General features: G+C 41.3%; 1 long non-coding RNA gene across 1 annotated transcript in view; it reads left to right on the top strand.

Moving 5' to 3' along the window:
- The first annotated feature begins 5165 nt into the window (after positions 1-5165).
- LOC117886695 overlaps positions 5166-15717 on the top strand; it is a 138341-nt gene continuing 127789 nt past the window's right edge. The window contains exon 1 of the long non-coding RNA XR_004648027.1: positions 5166-5290. This is a non-coding gene — a long non-coding RNA (uncharacterized LOC117886695). The remainder of the gene's footprint in view (positions 5291-15717) is intronic.

The raw sequence follows: 15717 nt of genomic DNA, 5'->3' as shown, positions 1-15717 counted from the left end.
TCTGGGATGCAGTATTAAAGTATGGTTCAGACTCGAGTGCAGAGTAAATGGGACATTATCCTTTTGAGTTGCCAAATGTAGGGCACCAAATGTTTGCTTGCATTGAGGCAAGCTGATCAATGGAGTAACTTTTTTGACTTCAGGGGAATTATGCCAGGGATAAACTTGGCCCAGTGACCCTAATCAAACTGAATAAGATGAAAGGGTTGGGGGAAAAGAGCTCAATCTATCCATAATAAGATCTTTATAAAGTATTATGGGATTAGGCCTTTCAGGAAAGAAAAAAAATATAGCAGAGTTTTAATCAGGCACATCATGGTTGAAGGAGACATACAACATCTCATTTAATGAAAGGATTTTCATACTCATCCTAGACTACTGATAAGACTAGGCAGGATGAAATATGTCACACACGTTTAGACTATAATATGATTTGCAAGGGAGGTGTATCTGATACCCCAGCTTTAGATAAATTATACCTCTCTATTTCCATTAGCCTATTCCTTTTATATTGATTTTGAATTATAATGAAACCTATACTGGAAACCACCCTTATTAGGCAGCATCCTGTGTTAAAAAGGCTACCCCAAACATACTTGCTACAATATTTCTTCTCCTTTATTAGAAGGCTACATCTGCTAAACAAGTGATAATTGTCAGTCTCTTGACCACTTACTACAGTCTCCTGTACATTTTTCCATTCAAATTAGGAATGGCATGTTGTGTATCCATCTCAGTGCCGAGGGTGCAATTCCCAGTGTGAACAGACATACCTCCGCTAGCTCTTATTGAGCTAGTCTACTGAAAATAGCAGTGTGGCTGTGGTAGCATGGTCAGTGACTAGTGGTGGCATGAGCTAGCTGCCGCAAGTATAAACCCACCTAGACCTTGTTGGTAAATACGTGGGGTGGCTAGCCCATGCTACAACAGCTACACTTCTAGTTTTAGCATGCTAGATCAATGGGAGCTAGTGTATGTCTACTCAAGCTGAAAATCACATCCCCGGTTCTAAGTGTGAATGTACCATTGAGAGATTAGTAGCAAATGCCTTGTTACATTGTGGGGTTCATGCTTATGTAATCCACATGTCTGGGAATTAGGTAATTTATCTAATATGGAACAGGTAGGAAAATATTATAAGGGCAGTGGATGGAATTTTGTCTTTCTGACTAGACATTTTTGTCCTTCCCCCTTCCTTGGATAGTGGGGTCCTTATTATTAAAGAGGACCACACACAGCTGGGTCAATATCCTGTTTGCCAAGTGTGCTGAGCTGATATACAGGATTGGGTTGTGCCTGTCCCTCCCCCTCTTTTAGCTATCTTAAGGAAGACAGGAATAGTAATATTAAGAATAGCTGATGATTCATTTTGAAAAGTATCACATATAATTAAATCATGAATTTAGTTTTAACTGTGGTCAGTCCTTTCATATTATAATCTTTGTTTCATAGTGTTGTTCTTTGACTCTCTCTGACTCTCTCTCTCTCTCTCTCTCTCTCTCTCAGAAATTCTGACAAGGGAACAAATACTCTTTTGTTTTTGGTCTGCCTGTGGAGTGGCGTTAGAGGTGGAACCCCACACAGGACAGGAGATGCTGAGTTTTCTCTGCTTACATCTTTCTCATCTGCCTGCACACAAGATTGAAAAGAAACCTGAGAACCCTGCATTAAGAAGAGAAGAGTCGTCCTCATTGAAAGGGGAGGATAGAAGGAAGTGCTGATCCTCTACTTGGAGGAGAATATTTGGGGTGGAGTGAGTGGTTCATGATGCACAGACTGATTATGAGGAGCAGTTCACACCCAGGGATCATGTCAGCATGGTAGCGGTGAGCAGCCAGAGGTTAGTGCAGGGGTTGGCAACATTTGGCATGCGGCTCGCCAGGGTAAGCACCCTAGTGGGCTGGGCTAGTTTATTTACCTGCTGACATGGCAGGTTTGGCCGACTGCGGCCCCCACTGGCCGCGGTTCGCTGTCCTGGGCCAATGGGGGCTGCGGGAAGCTGTAGCCAGCACATCCCTTGCCCGCGCCGCTTCTCGCCGCCCCCACTGGCCCGGGACGGCAAACCGCGGCGAGTGAGGGCTGCGATCAGCCGAACCTGCTGCGTCAGCAGGTAAATAATCTGGCCCGGCCCGCCAGGGTGCTTACCCTGGTGAGCTGCGTGCCGAACCTTGCTGACCCCTGGGTTAGTGGGTCTCCTTCAGACTAACAAGGTCTGATGTGCTGGGTTATGAGAGTAATTGCTCTTGCCATTTCTGACAGAAAATCACATAGGAAGAAGAGCACCTATATGAGCTGGAGACATATTTTAGCAGCATCACGCTTTTTCTCTAACCATATCCTCTTGTTCTCTGTATATTTAGCCATGTGGAACAGAAACTGAGAGCCCTAGGTGCATTAGCTCAGAAGGCATCACAGATTAATTGGACACCATGTCCTCTGTGCAGATTTCCTGTTGTTGGCACACTTCAACAGGGCACAGGTGCCAAAAGGATTTAGCTCCTAAGTCAGTACAATGTTTCTGTACTACGAGGCCTTGGGTGTTGGGCAGACCACCTTGTTACCTCTAAGGCCAAGAGGCCTTGGCCCAGTCAGCCCTGTTCAATTAGCGCTTCCCTGCTACACCTGTGCATGGTTGGCCAGATAGGAAGGCCTAGGAGTTACTGATCAAGAAAGAGTAGGGGGCAACACAAAAGAGTCAAGGAAAGGCTTTGAGAAGAGACAGAAAGGAGCCCAGAAAGGGTGAAAACAGGCCAGAGGGTAGGCAGAAGAGTGTCTGAAATTAGAGGAGAGGCAATGGCCCCCTTGGGAAGGAGGTACTGAGCCCCGTTGGTGTTTGGGGCAAAGATTTTTGTTTGGTTTGTACTTAGATGCCATGGAAATGGTGGGATTTTGTAAGTAGCTTGGCCAGAGGGCCAAGTCATATCTTTGGCAGAAAGTCATCACTATAGCAGGAATAGACCAAAGACTGACAAAAGGGAAACCAAGGCAGAATACAGCAGAGCCACCTTATGCAACAAGGAGGTGCTCTGGAGGCAGCAACCCCGTTACACTATTTTGAATCAACTCAGAAATGCTGCATGCCAGCAACTGAGGGACAGGTGCTGAGTCTGTGAATAACAAGAAGGTGGATGGAGCCCTGGGTTTGGAAGTTAAATGAATGAAGTCAAGATAGAGAGATGGTTTGGTGGCAAAGTCTGTCTCTAGCTGGAAAACTCTTAGTGATCTGCAGGTCCCAAAGGGGAGTCCAGGTAACTGCTAGATTCTGTAAACAGGAATTAACAGGACTCATCTCATTAGCCATGTTTCTACCATCCAGTGCAAGGGTACAAAAATGTGGGAAAAGAGCCATTTTACTCTACCAGGCAAATTCTATTGGGTCCCTCATTCAGTGCTCTCTGTGCAATGTATATATAACAGAGCTTTTGTTATCCTTTGGCTTCTGTAAGATTCGCTTGGTTTGCTGCAGTGTTACTAAAATTGACATTAAGGAATGAGAGTAAATTACTAATTACTAAGAGAAAATATTGGGTGTTTGGGGGCAGAGAAGGGAAGGTTGATGCTGAAAGAAACGAGTGTTTATTTACTGGCAATCAGCTGAAATCACCTTTATTTTAGAGCATGGGGAGGAACAATGTTTCCAATGACAATTGTCCTGACACGTCTCCTTTATACCACAGGGATCATTTCATATAATTGATTATTCTAATCAGCACCAGCTAGGGGGTTTATTATTAGCCTTGCTAGAGAACAGCCTGGGTTCTAAAAAGACTCTCCTATTTCTCTGGCACATCAGGAAAGGCTCTAGGGGGAGTAAAGCAGCCACTAATGGTGTTTGTCATCATTCTGCTCATTTGCAGTCAGAGACGTACACAAGGGCCCATGAAGCTTTTACATTCTCTGCCTTAATGTGCCTTTTTCTAAAGGAAACTGAAGTTTTTCATCTTCCATGTGACCGTTTAGCTGAAATGAGACTGATTGGACAACTCTAGTGATAGACTAGAAACAAAACCAGAAAGAAATTCACACTCTGCCCACCCATTAAAGTTTCCAGCAGTCAATTCTTCACAATGCACAGAGCTATAGACTGTTTTAGTTAGGGAGGCCTGGGAGGTATTCTCAGTGCAAGACTTCCAGCAACAGAAACATTTTGATTTATATTAAAAAAAGCAGAGCAAAGAAACCAGTATTAAAGTGAGTGGGGTGAGAGGAGATCTTGTAAATCAACCTTTAAACAGCAGCCCCTCAAGACTTACTATCTTTAGAAGGACTTGCCAGAATCACAGGGGGACGAGGGGGGTTCTTACAATAGTGCTTAATGTGCTCTGGGCACTTTCCAAACACTCAAGGAGGATAGCACTCAGAGCAGGGACTATCAGTCTAAGGACAAACAGACAAGTGGACAGAGGTTAAGGGAAGGAAAATAATTTATATACAAGTCAAGTGGATTTGCTGTACGCAGGAGGGGTGGGGGTTTGTGGATGAGCTGGGAGAGATTGTGCCATGCATTGGGGATGGGAGGACTGCTTGGAAGAAGGCATGGAGGTGATTGTGCAATAAACTGACACGTGGGAGGACAGTGCTGAGACCATAGGAATATCCTCCCAAATGCTTAATCACTGGGTTGATTCTCATGAGCATATTGCACTGTAGAAATATTCATACACATTATTAAGTTCTCAAGTTTGTAGAAGTTAACTATGTAAAGTAAAGAAATGTTAAAATAGCATATGTATTAATATAGATATTCTATTTTTTATGGTCACTAATAAAAAAAAATGCGAGTCTAACAGAAAATACCAAGAAAAGAAAAGAAGTGGTCCCATGGATCATAGCTGGTCATAAGTATCATGTGGGATCTTAATAAGGAGAAAAGTTCATGAAGTGTTGCCATTTAATCCTGCACCAAGATTCAGCATGAGTGATAAAAGGCATCCATGTGTTCAGATATCTGTTGTATGAATTGATCTTAGGGCTAGTACTTTTTCTATGGCTAAGACTTTGCAGATTTGTATAAACCATCTGTGAAATTAAGAGAATTTTAGATTCAGACATTTGTTTTCCAAGCTCTGTAAAATGTTAGTTAATTAACTCTCACTTTACTTATCTCATCAGGGTGTTTTTAAATGAAAATTGTTCTTCTTGTTTTACAGATGAGGAAGCTGAGGGGATGAAGATGGAAGACTCGGTCCAAGCCATGCAGCATGACTATATGTGGGGTTAGAACACAGGAATTCCTGACTCCCAGCCCTGTGGTTATGGCACTGAAAATCACCCTTCCCCATACATAAAGGTAAGAGGAAGCTTTGATTCTGCTGATCAATCATTAAAGTAGATTGAAATAAGAGAAGGAGTTCTCTTACTAGCTGGGGGCAGGGGGTGCTGCAGAACGCTCTGCTTACTTTAACTGCAAAGACTAGAGGCAGAGGTGTGCTCCCCTCACTGCTCCTACTGTTCAGCTGTCTATCACAATCGCATAGGATGAATTATTGCATTTTGGCTGGGAATCTTTCTCTTGCACTGATTTGTTCAAAAAAGTTTGCTAAAAACTCGGCAATATTGAGAATGTTTAATAAATGCAGTGAACAAGGTAGAGGGTTACAATTTGCCTTGAAAACCACAATTGGTTAGTTATAATTTCTCAGTGCTTCCAAAGTCAGTCAAAGCTTTCTAAAAACTGGGTTGCACCAGCCTTGTCTAGTGTTTCAATTCCTTTTGCTAAGGAGCTGGAAAACAAAACTTTGTTTTGTTTGTTTAAAGACAGTGGTGATAATATAGTGGAAATGGCAGCCTCAGGAGGGGGCAGTCGGGGACAAAGATAAGAGAGGCGCTTAGATAGGGGGTGGGGTCCTGGGGGTTGGTTAGGAGCAGGGGTCCCGGAAGGGGGCGATCAGGGGACAAGGAGCTGGGGGGGGGGGGGGGTTGTATGGGTTGGGGGTCCTGTGGGGGGCAGTCAGGTGACGGGAAGGGGGAGGGAGTGGCCAGGGGGCGGGGCTACCCCCCCCCCCAGAGTGTCCTCTTTTTTTGAAAGTTCAAATATGGTAACCCTAGCTTTCCAGTAAAATCAGAGCCTGATCAAATAAGTGCTACTGGTGTGATAATGGCTACAGTAGTGCCTAGAGACCCAATCTGAGATCAGGGCCCATTGTGCTTGACACTTTACATGCACATATAGTGAAAGCCAGTCCTTGTTCAATTTTGATTGATCCTGTAGGCTTAGCCCTGAGTGAGAGGCAGCAACCCTCATAGAGCAGTAACTCCTGCCTGGTCCCCTCTTTCTCCAAAGGGGAAAGCTAAGTTGCTGTAGCGCTTGAGAAAGTGCATTTTACTTCCCATACTTCATCAGGCCAGCTACTCTGCCCAGGAAGTAAGGGAGTGGTTAGCGCTAAGAGACTGTTCCTTTTTGCCCTCTCTTCACCCATTCATTGGGTGCTGTCTCCAGAGAACAGCAGCTTTGTTCCATGCAAAGCCTGGACCATGATCCAGAAAGGGCAAGGAGGGGGTTGACTCCCTTGTTTCTCTGCATAAGACAATCTAGCCTAATATAATAGCTTAGATTTATAAAACATAAAGAAGCACCCAGCCCATGTTCTGGGGGCCCTTATCTAAAATAACTGTCACACATAAATATTAGTACACTGTTCATCCCCACACAAAGAAATGCATACAAGTAGTGGCAGGTGTAATGGTAAAAACAGAGAAACACATTGCCAGTGAGATGTGCTGGTAATACATTGGGCTAGACAATGCCAGCAGTTATGCCCTGTTATAATGGGGTAGCAGGATCTTTTCCTCTATCCTCTGTTAACAGGTGTTAGAGTTTTTTGCATGTAATTGCTGGTTCACTGGGACAGGTACAACTCATTCATTCCACCCGGGATATAAGGAAGTGGGGAGTGACTATAGAGAGCGGGAACTGGAGGTTCTGGGATAGTGAGGTCTGTCAGGTTCCACAGCCTTGCTGGGTCTTCTGTAGCTTCCCCTCTGGTCCTACTTTGCTGGGGCACCAAGACTGGGAGCTGGAGGAGATGGTAATAGAAATGGGGCCCTAGTTGCTGTTGTGGTTGCTGCCTGTTCAGCAACAATCACAGATGCCTCTGCCTGCCCCAGTTGGAAGCCAGCTATCCTCTGGCTGTCCTGGGCCTACCTCTTCTTCCATCACAAATAGGGCTCCCAGTACAGCACCACTGGACCAGTGACCAGTCAGGAAGATCCTTGGAGCTACCACTGCAGCCCCAGCCTGGGTCACCAGCATGCTGCACTAGGTGTGGCAAGAGGACAGGAGCTGAATGCTTCCCTGCTTTGGCTATAAAAGACAGGCCACCTCCTTGGGGCTAGTGTGCTGGAGGGTTAATGGAGAACTAGTGACATTCAAATCTGCCAGCCTAAACTCACCGAGGACAACACCCCCTAACTACAGCAATGTTAGGGGTGTCTCAATTCCTTCCTGGGGAGGACCTGCCAAACCCTTCCCCAAGGAGTTGTTGTGTAGTAACAATGATGAGCTGCATCATTATTTTTGGCATATTGTACAAGAACCCCACGCTGCAAATGTCCTTGGTTGTCATCAGCTATTGCAAAATGCGGTAAATCATCTCTATTTTACTTTATGAATTGTAAAATCTATCCTACATTTCACAGATATCTCAAGGTATGCTGGTAAATTTCAGTTTTTCCATGAATTTATAGCAAAGTATAGAAAAAAACAGCTGCTTATACAACTGGCAAAAAAAAAAAAATCACCTCAACTCTAAAGGGTCATACATTATCTTCAATTTGTGTGCACAACTCCCACTGACATCAAGGGCAGTGTGTGGCCCATGAAGTACATTTTTAGTGGCATGTGGAAGGAAGTATACAGGAGAATTTTTGTAAATGGAATAAACTATTTTGAGCATTTAGAAACGTCTTTTCCCCCCTCGTGATAGTTGTTGTTCACTTAATATATTTACATACAGAAACGTCACCAGAAATCACAGTTGCCATATTTTTACAATAATGCTCTCTTGTTAAAGGTTTTCTCTCAACTTGCTCAAAATCAATTACATTAATCCTCCTTGTAACTTTACTTTGCTGAGTTTTAAGGCCTGATTTAAAAACAAACAAAAAAAAAAACAACAAAAAAAAACCCTGTTTCCACAATTGTTTGTGCACAAATTTCATGTACAAGTGTATGTTTAACTTATGCGTGCACGCGCACAGTCACAATTAGATACCTAACTGTTAGCATAATTTTGAAAATTAAGCCCTTATTATAGAATTTCCAAAAATAAAATGTAAGTTATACTAATATACAATAAAAGTAGCAAGTACATAAATCAACCTTCTTTTTGTTCAAGATATCTATGGTGTTCTACCAAGTCAGATGTTTTACCAAAAAGCACAAACTCATTCCCTTACAAAGAAGCTAAATGCTGCCTCTGATGTGTGCACATCTTCATTTAAAGTAAATGAGTATTTCTCACACATTTCCAGACAGAATCTGACCCCAAAGTAGCAAGTAAAACAAGAAGAAAGTATAAAATAAAACACCCTAAGCATGTGTTAGCAATTGAGAGTCTGTATGATAGTTAATCTTTCTCCAAATTGCAATCTGATCTTACTTGACTAGGTTCTGGGACAAAACACTGAGGCATTGTTATTCTATATGGGACCAGATGGCACTAGGTATTTGCTCATTTCAAAATTTAAAATGTTTCCAGCTTTACAATGAAAATGAACCCTGTTGTTAACTCTCGCTTTAAAACTTCTCTTGCTCTTAGATTCATCATATTAAAATAAATTTTAGGACTCACCTATTATTTCCAAAAGAGATTAGGCAAATAAAAACTTTTAAGATCTGCATGCCATCTCAGTGTAGGGATGCGGGGGAGGGTGGGAAGAGGGAGGCGAGGCAGCAAAGCAAATGTTAGTCGTCTTTTCTGTGACAATCCTAAATCATTTTTGTGTGAATTTTTCCACCTTTTGTCTTTTTTATGTGATCCATGATCTTTACATTTTGCTCACAGTCATGGAAAGTAATAGCATAATTTTCATGCAGGGACACAGGCTTGTCAGCTGACAGTGGTTAGCAATTCATATTACAAATATGCCTTCTAATTCTCTTGCTATAACTGTAAAGCATTTTTATAGTGACATTGAACTAAAATATCTAAATTGTTCTGATCTTTACACAAAGAAAGCAAAGGTTTGCCAAGCAGTTTTCAAATAATGTACAGTATCTAGAGTACAGATAGCTAGCACTTTCCTTTTACTACAGATCACAGAGTAGCTTGTTGATGAATACTAAAATTGAATATTTCAAATAAAAAATGAACTGAACTAGAAGAAGAGCATTTTTAAGAACTTCCTAGGTGGTTTCTGTTAAGGATGTGCTGGTGTCTACTTGCAGCATAGCCCCTGGCAGTTAAAAATAGAAGCAAATGCATTTTGTTTCCTTAAATGTTCAAAGTTGAAAGCCTGTTTTCATTCATAACTGCAGACTTTGGCAGCACCGTAGCAAAGGGTGTACATGAAATTTTATTTTTAGATGAAAGACCTAATAAAATATACAACTCAATTAGGGAAGATTAATCTATGAAAACAATGAGCGCAGCCAGCAGATGTTAACAGAGGAGATCCAGAAGCACATCCTCTGCTGAGGCTTCACTGCATACTGCTGCAGCCTTCTGTCAATTTCAAAGGATGTTTCATTCCCGGAGTAGTGATCAAGGAAAAGAAATCCAATAAAAATACACATTTTTTTTAAAAGGGTCCAAACGTTAATTCAACATCATCGTGGAAGAGAACAATGAAACCTTTGGCGTTGGATACAATGCAGGAGGGAGAATGTGGAAAAAGAGAACAACACTTCCCTGCAGCATCAGCTGAAACAGTCTTTAATCAGAGCCCCTTAGAAAGTCCCATAAAAGGCACCAGGGGCCTGATGAGGCACAGCTGAACCCAATGCTTGTATTAAAATAATATTCAGAAAGACAGGGATAAGTGGCTGAAAGGATTGATAATACACCATCCAGTTGGTTTGAGAAAAAAGATTAATGTATTAAAAGCAAAACAACAACAACAAAAGAGCCCGCACTTGGATTGTGAAACCACATCTTCTCATGGGGTTTCCAAAAAAGAGAAAAACATCTCATAGCTCTGCACAACTCCCAGCACTCCTCTAGATCAAAGATAAGCCATGTTTAACATCTGAAAGATAGATGGGGAAATGCATACTCCTCTCCTAGAGAAATTGGCTCATGACACTGAGCAATAGAAGGAGAAATACTGTATATCACAAAAAAGCTGAACGGCCCCATTCCTTTGACAATTTTTTAACTAACTTGGATAGAGTCCCAGATTCAAGTACGAGAGGTCCTATCATGACTATGCCGCATGCCCGCCCCCCCCCCATTCCCTCCCACTTTTGCTCCTTCACACATTGGTGCTGGCATTGTGCCTACCCCCTTGTCAGAGTTTGTACTGAGAAGTGTAAAAGGATCTCCCCTCCCTGCACCGAGTAAAGATTCCCAGAATGCTGTTTCAGCAGAATAGGGATGACCGAGATAAAATACTTATGGTCTCTGTGAGAAATAGGACTGATACTTCTCCCTAATCTATCTCCTGGTTCTGATGTGAACTGAGAGCAATCTATGGCCCTACATTTACAAAACCTGGACAATCCTGGAGCAAGGCCCCCTACCAAAAAATCTAAAGATTTTGTTCAAGAGTTATCACTTGTGGCAAACTACTTACTATAACACTGCTCACCTTGCCTTACCCTGTAGTAGAAAGTAGTCCAAACCCTGACTCCATTTTTGAAGATCAATTTGTCTTTGATGTCTTCCCTCCCCAGCAACATATTTTCATTCATTCACTGAACAGCCATTAGCTTTTGGCAGCATTTCATCTGAACCAGGAATTAATGCAGTATCCTCTAATACTTCCTCTAACAACAGGGTACAAATCACAGACAAAATGCAAACAGTCCAGTACTTTTTTTTTTTTTTAAAATAAGGATCCAATAAATCAGATACTTCTTTCCAAGTTTTCTAATGCAGACCTATACTTTTCAACTTTCAATTTGTTGTCATTAGGCATTTTCCATGTTCACAAAGAAATAGCTTAAATGAGAGCTTTTTTTTCAAATCACAGATCCAATTTTAGGCAAATAGTTAATAATGCAAATTACTTTGCCACCCTTGACCCAAATTTTGCCTACAAATTCCATGTGGCAAAGCTTGTTAAAAGCAAGCATGAAGGAACAATGTGCTACTGGCGCCTCAGTGTATTCTAATACTATAGTTGGAAGCAGCCTAGAGAGTTTCTGGCAAACTTTAGTTGAAACCTACCCATCTGTAGCAGCACTTTTGCAACTGAGTAATTGACCATAATAAGAAATCCATGATTAGCTTTGCAAAGAAACACAAAAGAGAATATACTATCGTGTGTGTCTTGAATATAGACTCCTGAGCTGATATACTCCTTGCCTGGAGTGCTGTACACAACCTATTAATCCTCCCTCACTATTCCTTTAATCCATAGTGTCTTGGCTAAATATATTTAGCGTTTCTTTCTCCAATCAGCATATCATATATAAAAGTGTGGTACATGTTGCTAGGCAAAGAAATATACCATGATAGTCAATTTTATTTTGCAGATTATGGTTATAAATTCACTGTGACCCCTCTGTCAAGTTGGTTGTTGCCCCTCATTATCTTTCTCTTTTAAAATACATTTCAAACATCTTCCCATCCTCTGATCACTGATGTTTGGAAAAAAGTGTTTCTCCTTGGTAGTGCAGAAGGGTGTTTCTGCACATTGCAATCAATTATCAACTCCCTACATTAAGAGGTAATTATAAATCAAGCCTGTTTGCTTTAGTACCTAGTGGAAGCCATTTCCAAACCTGTCTGATGAATAGCATTGTTTTTGCCAAATTTCCCTTATGTTACCTCTACTGTATTTATCCCAGTAGAAGTATATTGAGATTATAATCTCCCCTGCAAAGGTGACCTGGACAGTAATGGCTTTACAAGATTTTTAGCAACACATGGCATTCCTTCAAGTGGACTGCCTTAATAATGCTGACATTTCTGTTCCTATTGTGTGTTACATTGGTTCAGCTGTTTTAAGCTTGCGTACTGTTTCACATGCCCATCTCTCTGAAGAAGAAAAAATCAAGAACTTCTTGTATCATCATTGTTTGAGCCCAAGTCCTGTTGCATACACCTGAAAACCTCATTTAGGTTTTTTCAACGTGATTTAAGTGCTCATGGAAGGTGTTTGACAGTCTTAGAGACACATGCTCTCTCTTCATCTGCAGAACATGCACAGCACAGTATCAGAGGGGTAGCCGTGTTAGTCTGCATCTGTAAAAAGCAACGAAGAGTCCTGTGGCACCTTTAAGACTAACAGACGTATTGGAGGATAAGCTTTTGTGGGTGAATACCCACTTCGTCAGACGCATGTAATGGAAATTTCCAGAGACAGGTATAAAAAAAGGTCCCAATCAATCTTTGGAGCATAAGGAGACATAAAGCCTGTGGAGGATGTTGCAGAAGTTTGCCAAAACTCTCTTCCTCTGTTTTTTCAGTAAAGCTAGGGCTTAATTTCTGCAGATTTTGGACTACTTTCTACTACAGGGGTAGGCAATCTGTGGAACGTGTGCCAAAGGCGGCACGGGAGCTGATTTTCAGTGGCACTCACTCTGCCCGGGTCCTGGGGGCTCTGCATTTTAATTTAATTTTAAATGAAGCTTCTTAAACATTTTAAAAACACTGCACAGCACAGACTGCATAAGCTTGATCATATCAACCCCTCAAAGCTGATCTGATTGAACTCTTTAAAACCCATGCTAGTGCTAGTTTAGTAACATGGTAGCAGTTGCTCCACAGACTAGTGGTGGTGGCTAGTAACATAAAACAGTGGGTTGGCTTCCAGGGTGTGAGGCCTGCTCATGCTACTAGGTCAGTGCTCCTGAATTGTGAAATTTTTTTGGCAACAGTTTCAGAAAAACCCAAATGATAAACTTTGCTAGCAAATGTAAGATGCCATGTGAACAGTGCTTATGGGACAAAATGCAGATTACAAAAACAGGTGAAAATATGGGGACAGATTTTTTTGAAATTATGAAATGTTGGCCAAAATTTTCTCCCATTGAAATTGATGGTAAAACTCCTATTGTTGTAACTGGTAGCAGAGTTAGGCCAGTACTGAGCACTTTTGCAACTGAGCAGGTAGTTTGGAATTTTCAAAAGTGTGTGTGTGTGTGTGTGTGTGTGTGTGTGTGTAAAATTAGAGCACATACGTAAAACTAAAGTACTTACCATGACTGCGTGCGCTTATTGCTTGTGTAAATTAGAAATTTTTGTTCATGATGACAACCCTAGAGCAACAAGGAAACTGGGCAAATGAAGAAGAGCTTATGCTCTGATAGCCAGTCCCTTAACATTGATCCAGTCCTAAATGAAAAAAATCCTCAATTCACTCACATTATTAACAACACAGTTTACATTTAATGGAGCTATGGCGGACAACAGTGGTGTTTAAAAAGCAATAAAATCAACTAATGCTTTCATTATAATAATGATAACTACATCAAAGGGAGATATGTACTCAGCAAAAATGTCTCCTGTAGCGCATAAACATCACCACCACAGGAGATGTTTATTGCTTTAGACATGCTCCCTTTGATGTATTTATCAGTTAAATGTATTAGTTCTACTTCACAGTTGTGTGCAGAAATAGTGCTAAGGAAGATCATATTTTATATAGAGGGGTATATATAACATCACATTCTCTGGATACCAGAAGCAATAAATAAAATTTGGTCAAAATAATTACCTACTATTGTTGGATATTTTAACTTGGAAATAAGATCTTGGGTTTTGCACCTATCTGGAACACTGGTGGAACTCCAGTGGGTATTTTCTGTGTCAACTCCAACAAACACAAGAACTTTAGCAGTGTCCAAGGATAACAATATTTTATTGCACTGAGATGTTTTCTCTTACTGGAACAATAAACAGTCAGCCAACAGAAGAGTATTTTGCATCATAAAGATGGCCACCAACTTGGGTCTTCTCGTCTGGTGGAAAGAACTATGAGTCATGGTTCTGAACTATGAGTCATGGCTAGCCAAATGAGTGTATAAACTTAGACCATATTTTACTCTGGTGTTCACATGAGATGTGTGGAATATTGACTGCTTTGCAGTAGAACTTAATAGAACAGTGGATTTGTTCTTTAATTGTATTGCAGTCTTAGTAGTTTTGTGTATGTGTATGTTTTATAATCATGGCAGTTGTATCATGTATCATATACTCGGTAATAGAATGAGAGGACTCATGGTTTCTGAAACTAAACTGGGGTCTTTATTAGGACAACTGTTTGCAAAGGTGCTGAAATTGCAGCCAGCATTCTAGTCATATGTATACAGACTACCTTCCTTGTGCTCCCTCCAAACTCTTCCCTCCTGCAATCTGTGCTCCTCCCTCCAAGTTCCATGCAGATTGCTACAGACTTTTTTTTTTGGATAGAACTTGTGCTATAAGCTCACTTACTTTTGCACCTATTTGATAGCCTCTTTTGGATCAAATGATGAGTGTATATTTTTGAAATGGCTGAGCCCAAGTTCTATTCCCAGTTTAACTGTGAATTCCTGGCATAGAATCTGTTTCCCTCCCACCTCACATGCCTGTTGCCAAGGGATAAATTGTGGCCATTGTCAGTAGGAATGATTCCACTTGCCCAGTCTGTGTGGGTTCACCGTGAAGTGGCAATGGCATGGCATGGGAATGATGATGCTAGCTGGAGCTACAATGGTAAACTGGAGCTAGGGGAATAACAAAATGCTACATGGGAATTATTTTGGGGAAGCTCTCTGGCCTGTGCTATACAGGAAGTCAGACTAGATGATCACAATGGTCCCTTCTGGCCTTAAAAGCTTTGATTTCTATGATTAGCCAGAATTTGTATGTTATTGCCCCATCATTTCTGACTTAATACCATCAGTTATGCTGGTGTTCCCCTTGGACTCATATTTGTGCTAAAACCTGTATTCTGCCTGGCCCTGTATGGGAGTGCAAGTGGATAGAAGGTCACAGGAAGAGTGTCAATTTGACCTTCTATGGAGTATAGATGGTAGGGATTACTCAGCCACATGTGAAATGCATCTATGTCTGGAATGGAGTGGCAACCTAATTTTGCACCAGTGATACCACACAACAGTTTTTAGATGGGGGAAGAGAAAACTAGCACAACTTCATCTTAGCTACAGGGGGAATTTAGTAGGCAGGATGTATTGTAATTAATTGTACAGGTTGGAATTTGGTCAGGACATCAGGGTTAACTTACTATCCCTTTCACATGACATTTTTGCAAGGATGTTTAATTACTGGAAAGGTCATTGACCTGCTCATACTTCTCATCTGGAAATGGTGCCTCTTCTAGCACAGTACTCTAGCACCATGCTAAGGTATTGATTTCAGTTTATTTCAGGAGGAAAAAGTGAGCTATAATAGCACTTTGCCTTTTCTGAGAACTTTTACTAATTACATCTGTATCTACAATACAATATTGCAATAGCCTTCTTTGGTAGGGAAATAAGTATTATCTCTATTTTACAGATGAGGCCAGCGAAAGAATCCATGTCAGAGCGAGGATTAGAATTCCTGGCATACTGTATTCCGTGTAGAACACTACATAATACTATCCATTATTACTACTTCCTAAAAC

Source organism: Trachemys scripta, chromosome 13, assembly GCF_013100865.1.
Source record: "Trachemys scripta elegans isolate TJP31775 chromosome 13, CAS_Tse_1.0, whole genome shotgun sequence".
NCBI lineage: Eukaryota > Metazoa > Chordata > Testudines > Emydidae > Trachemys > Trachemys scripta.
This window is presented reverse-complemented; position numbering and strand designations above follow the sequence as displayed.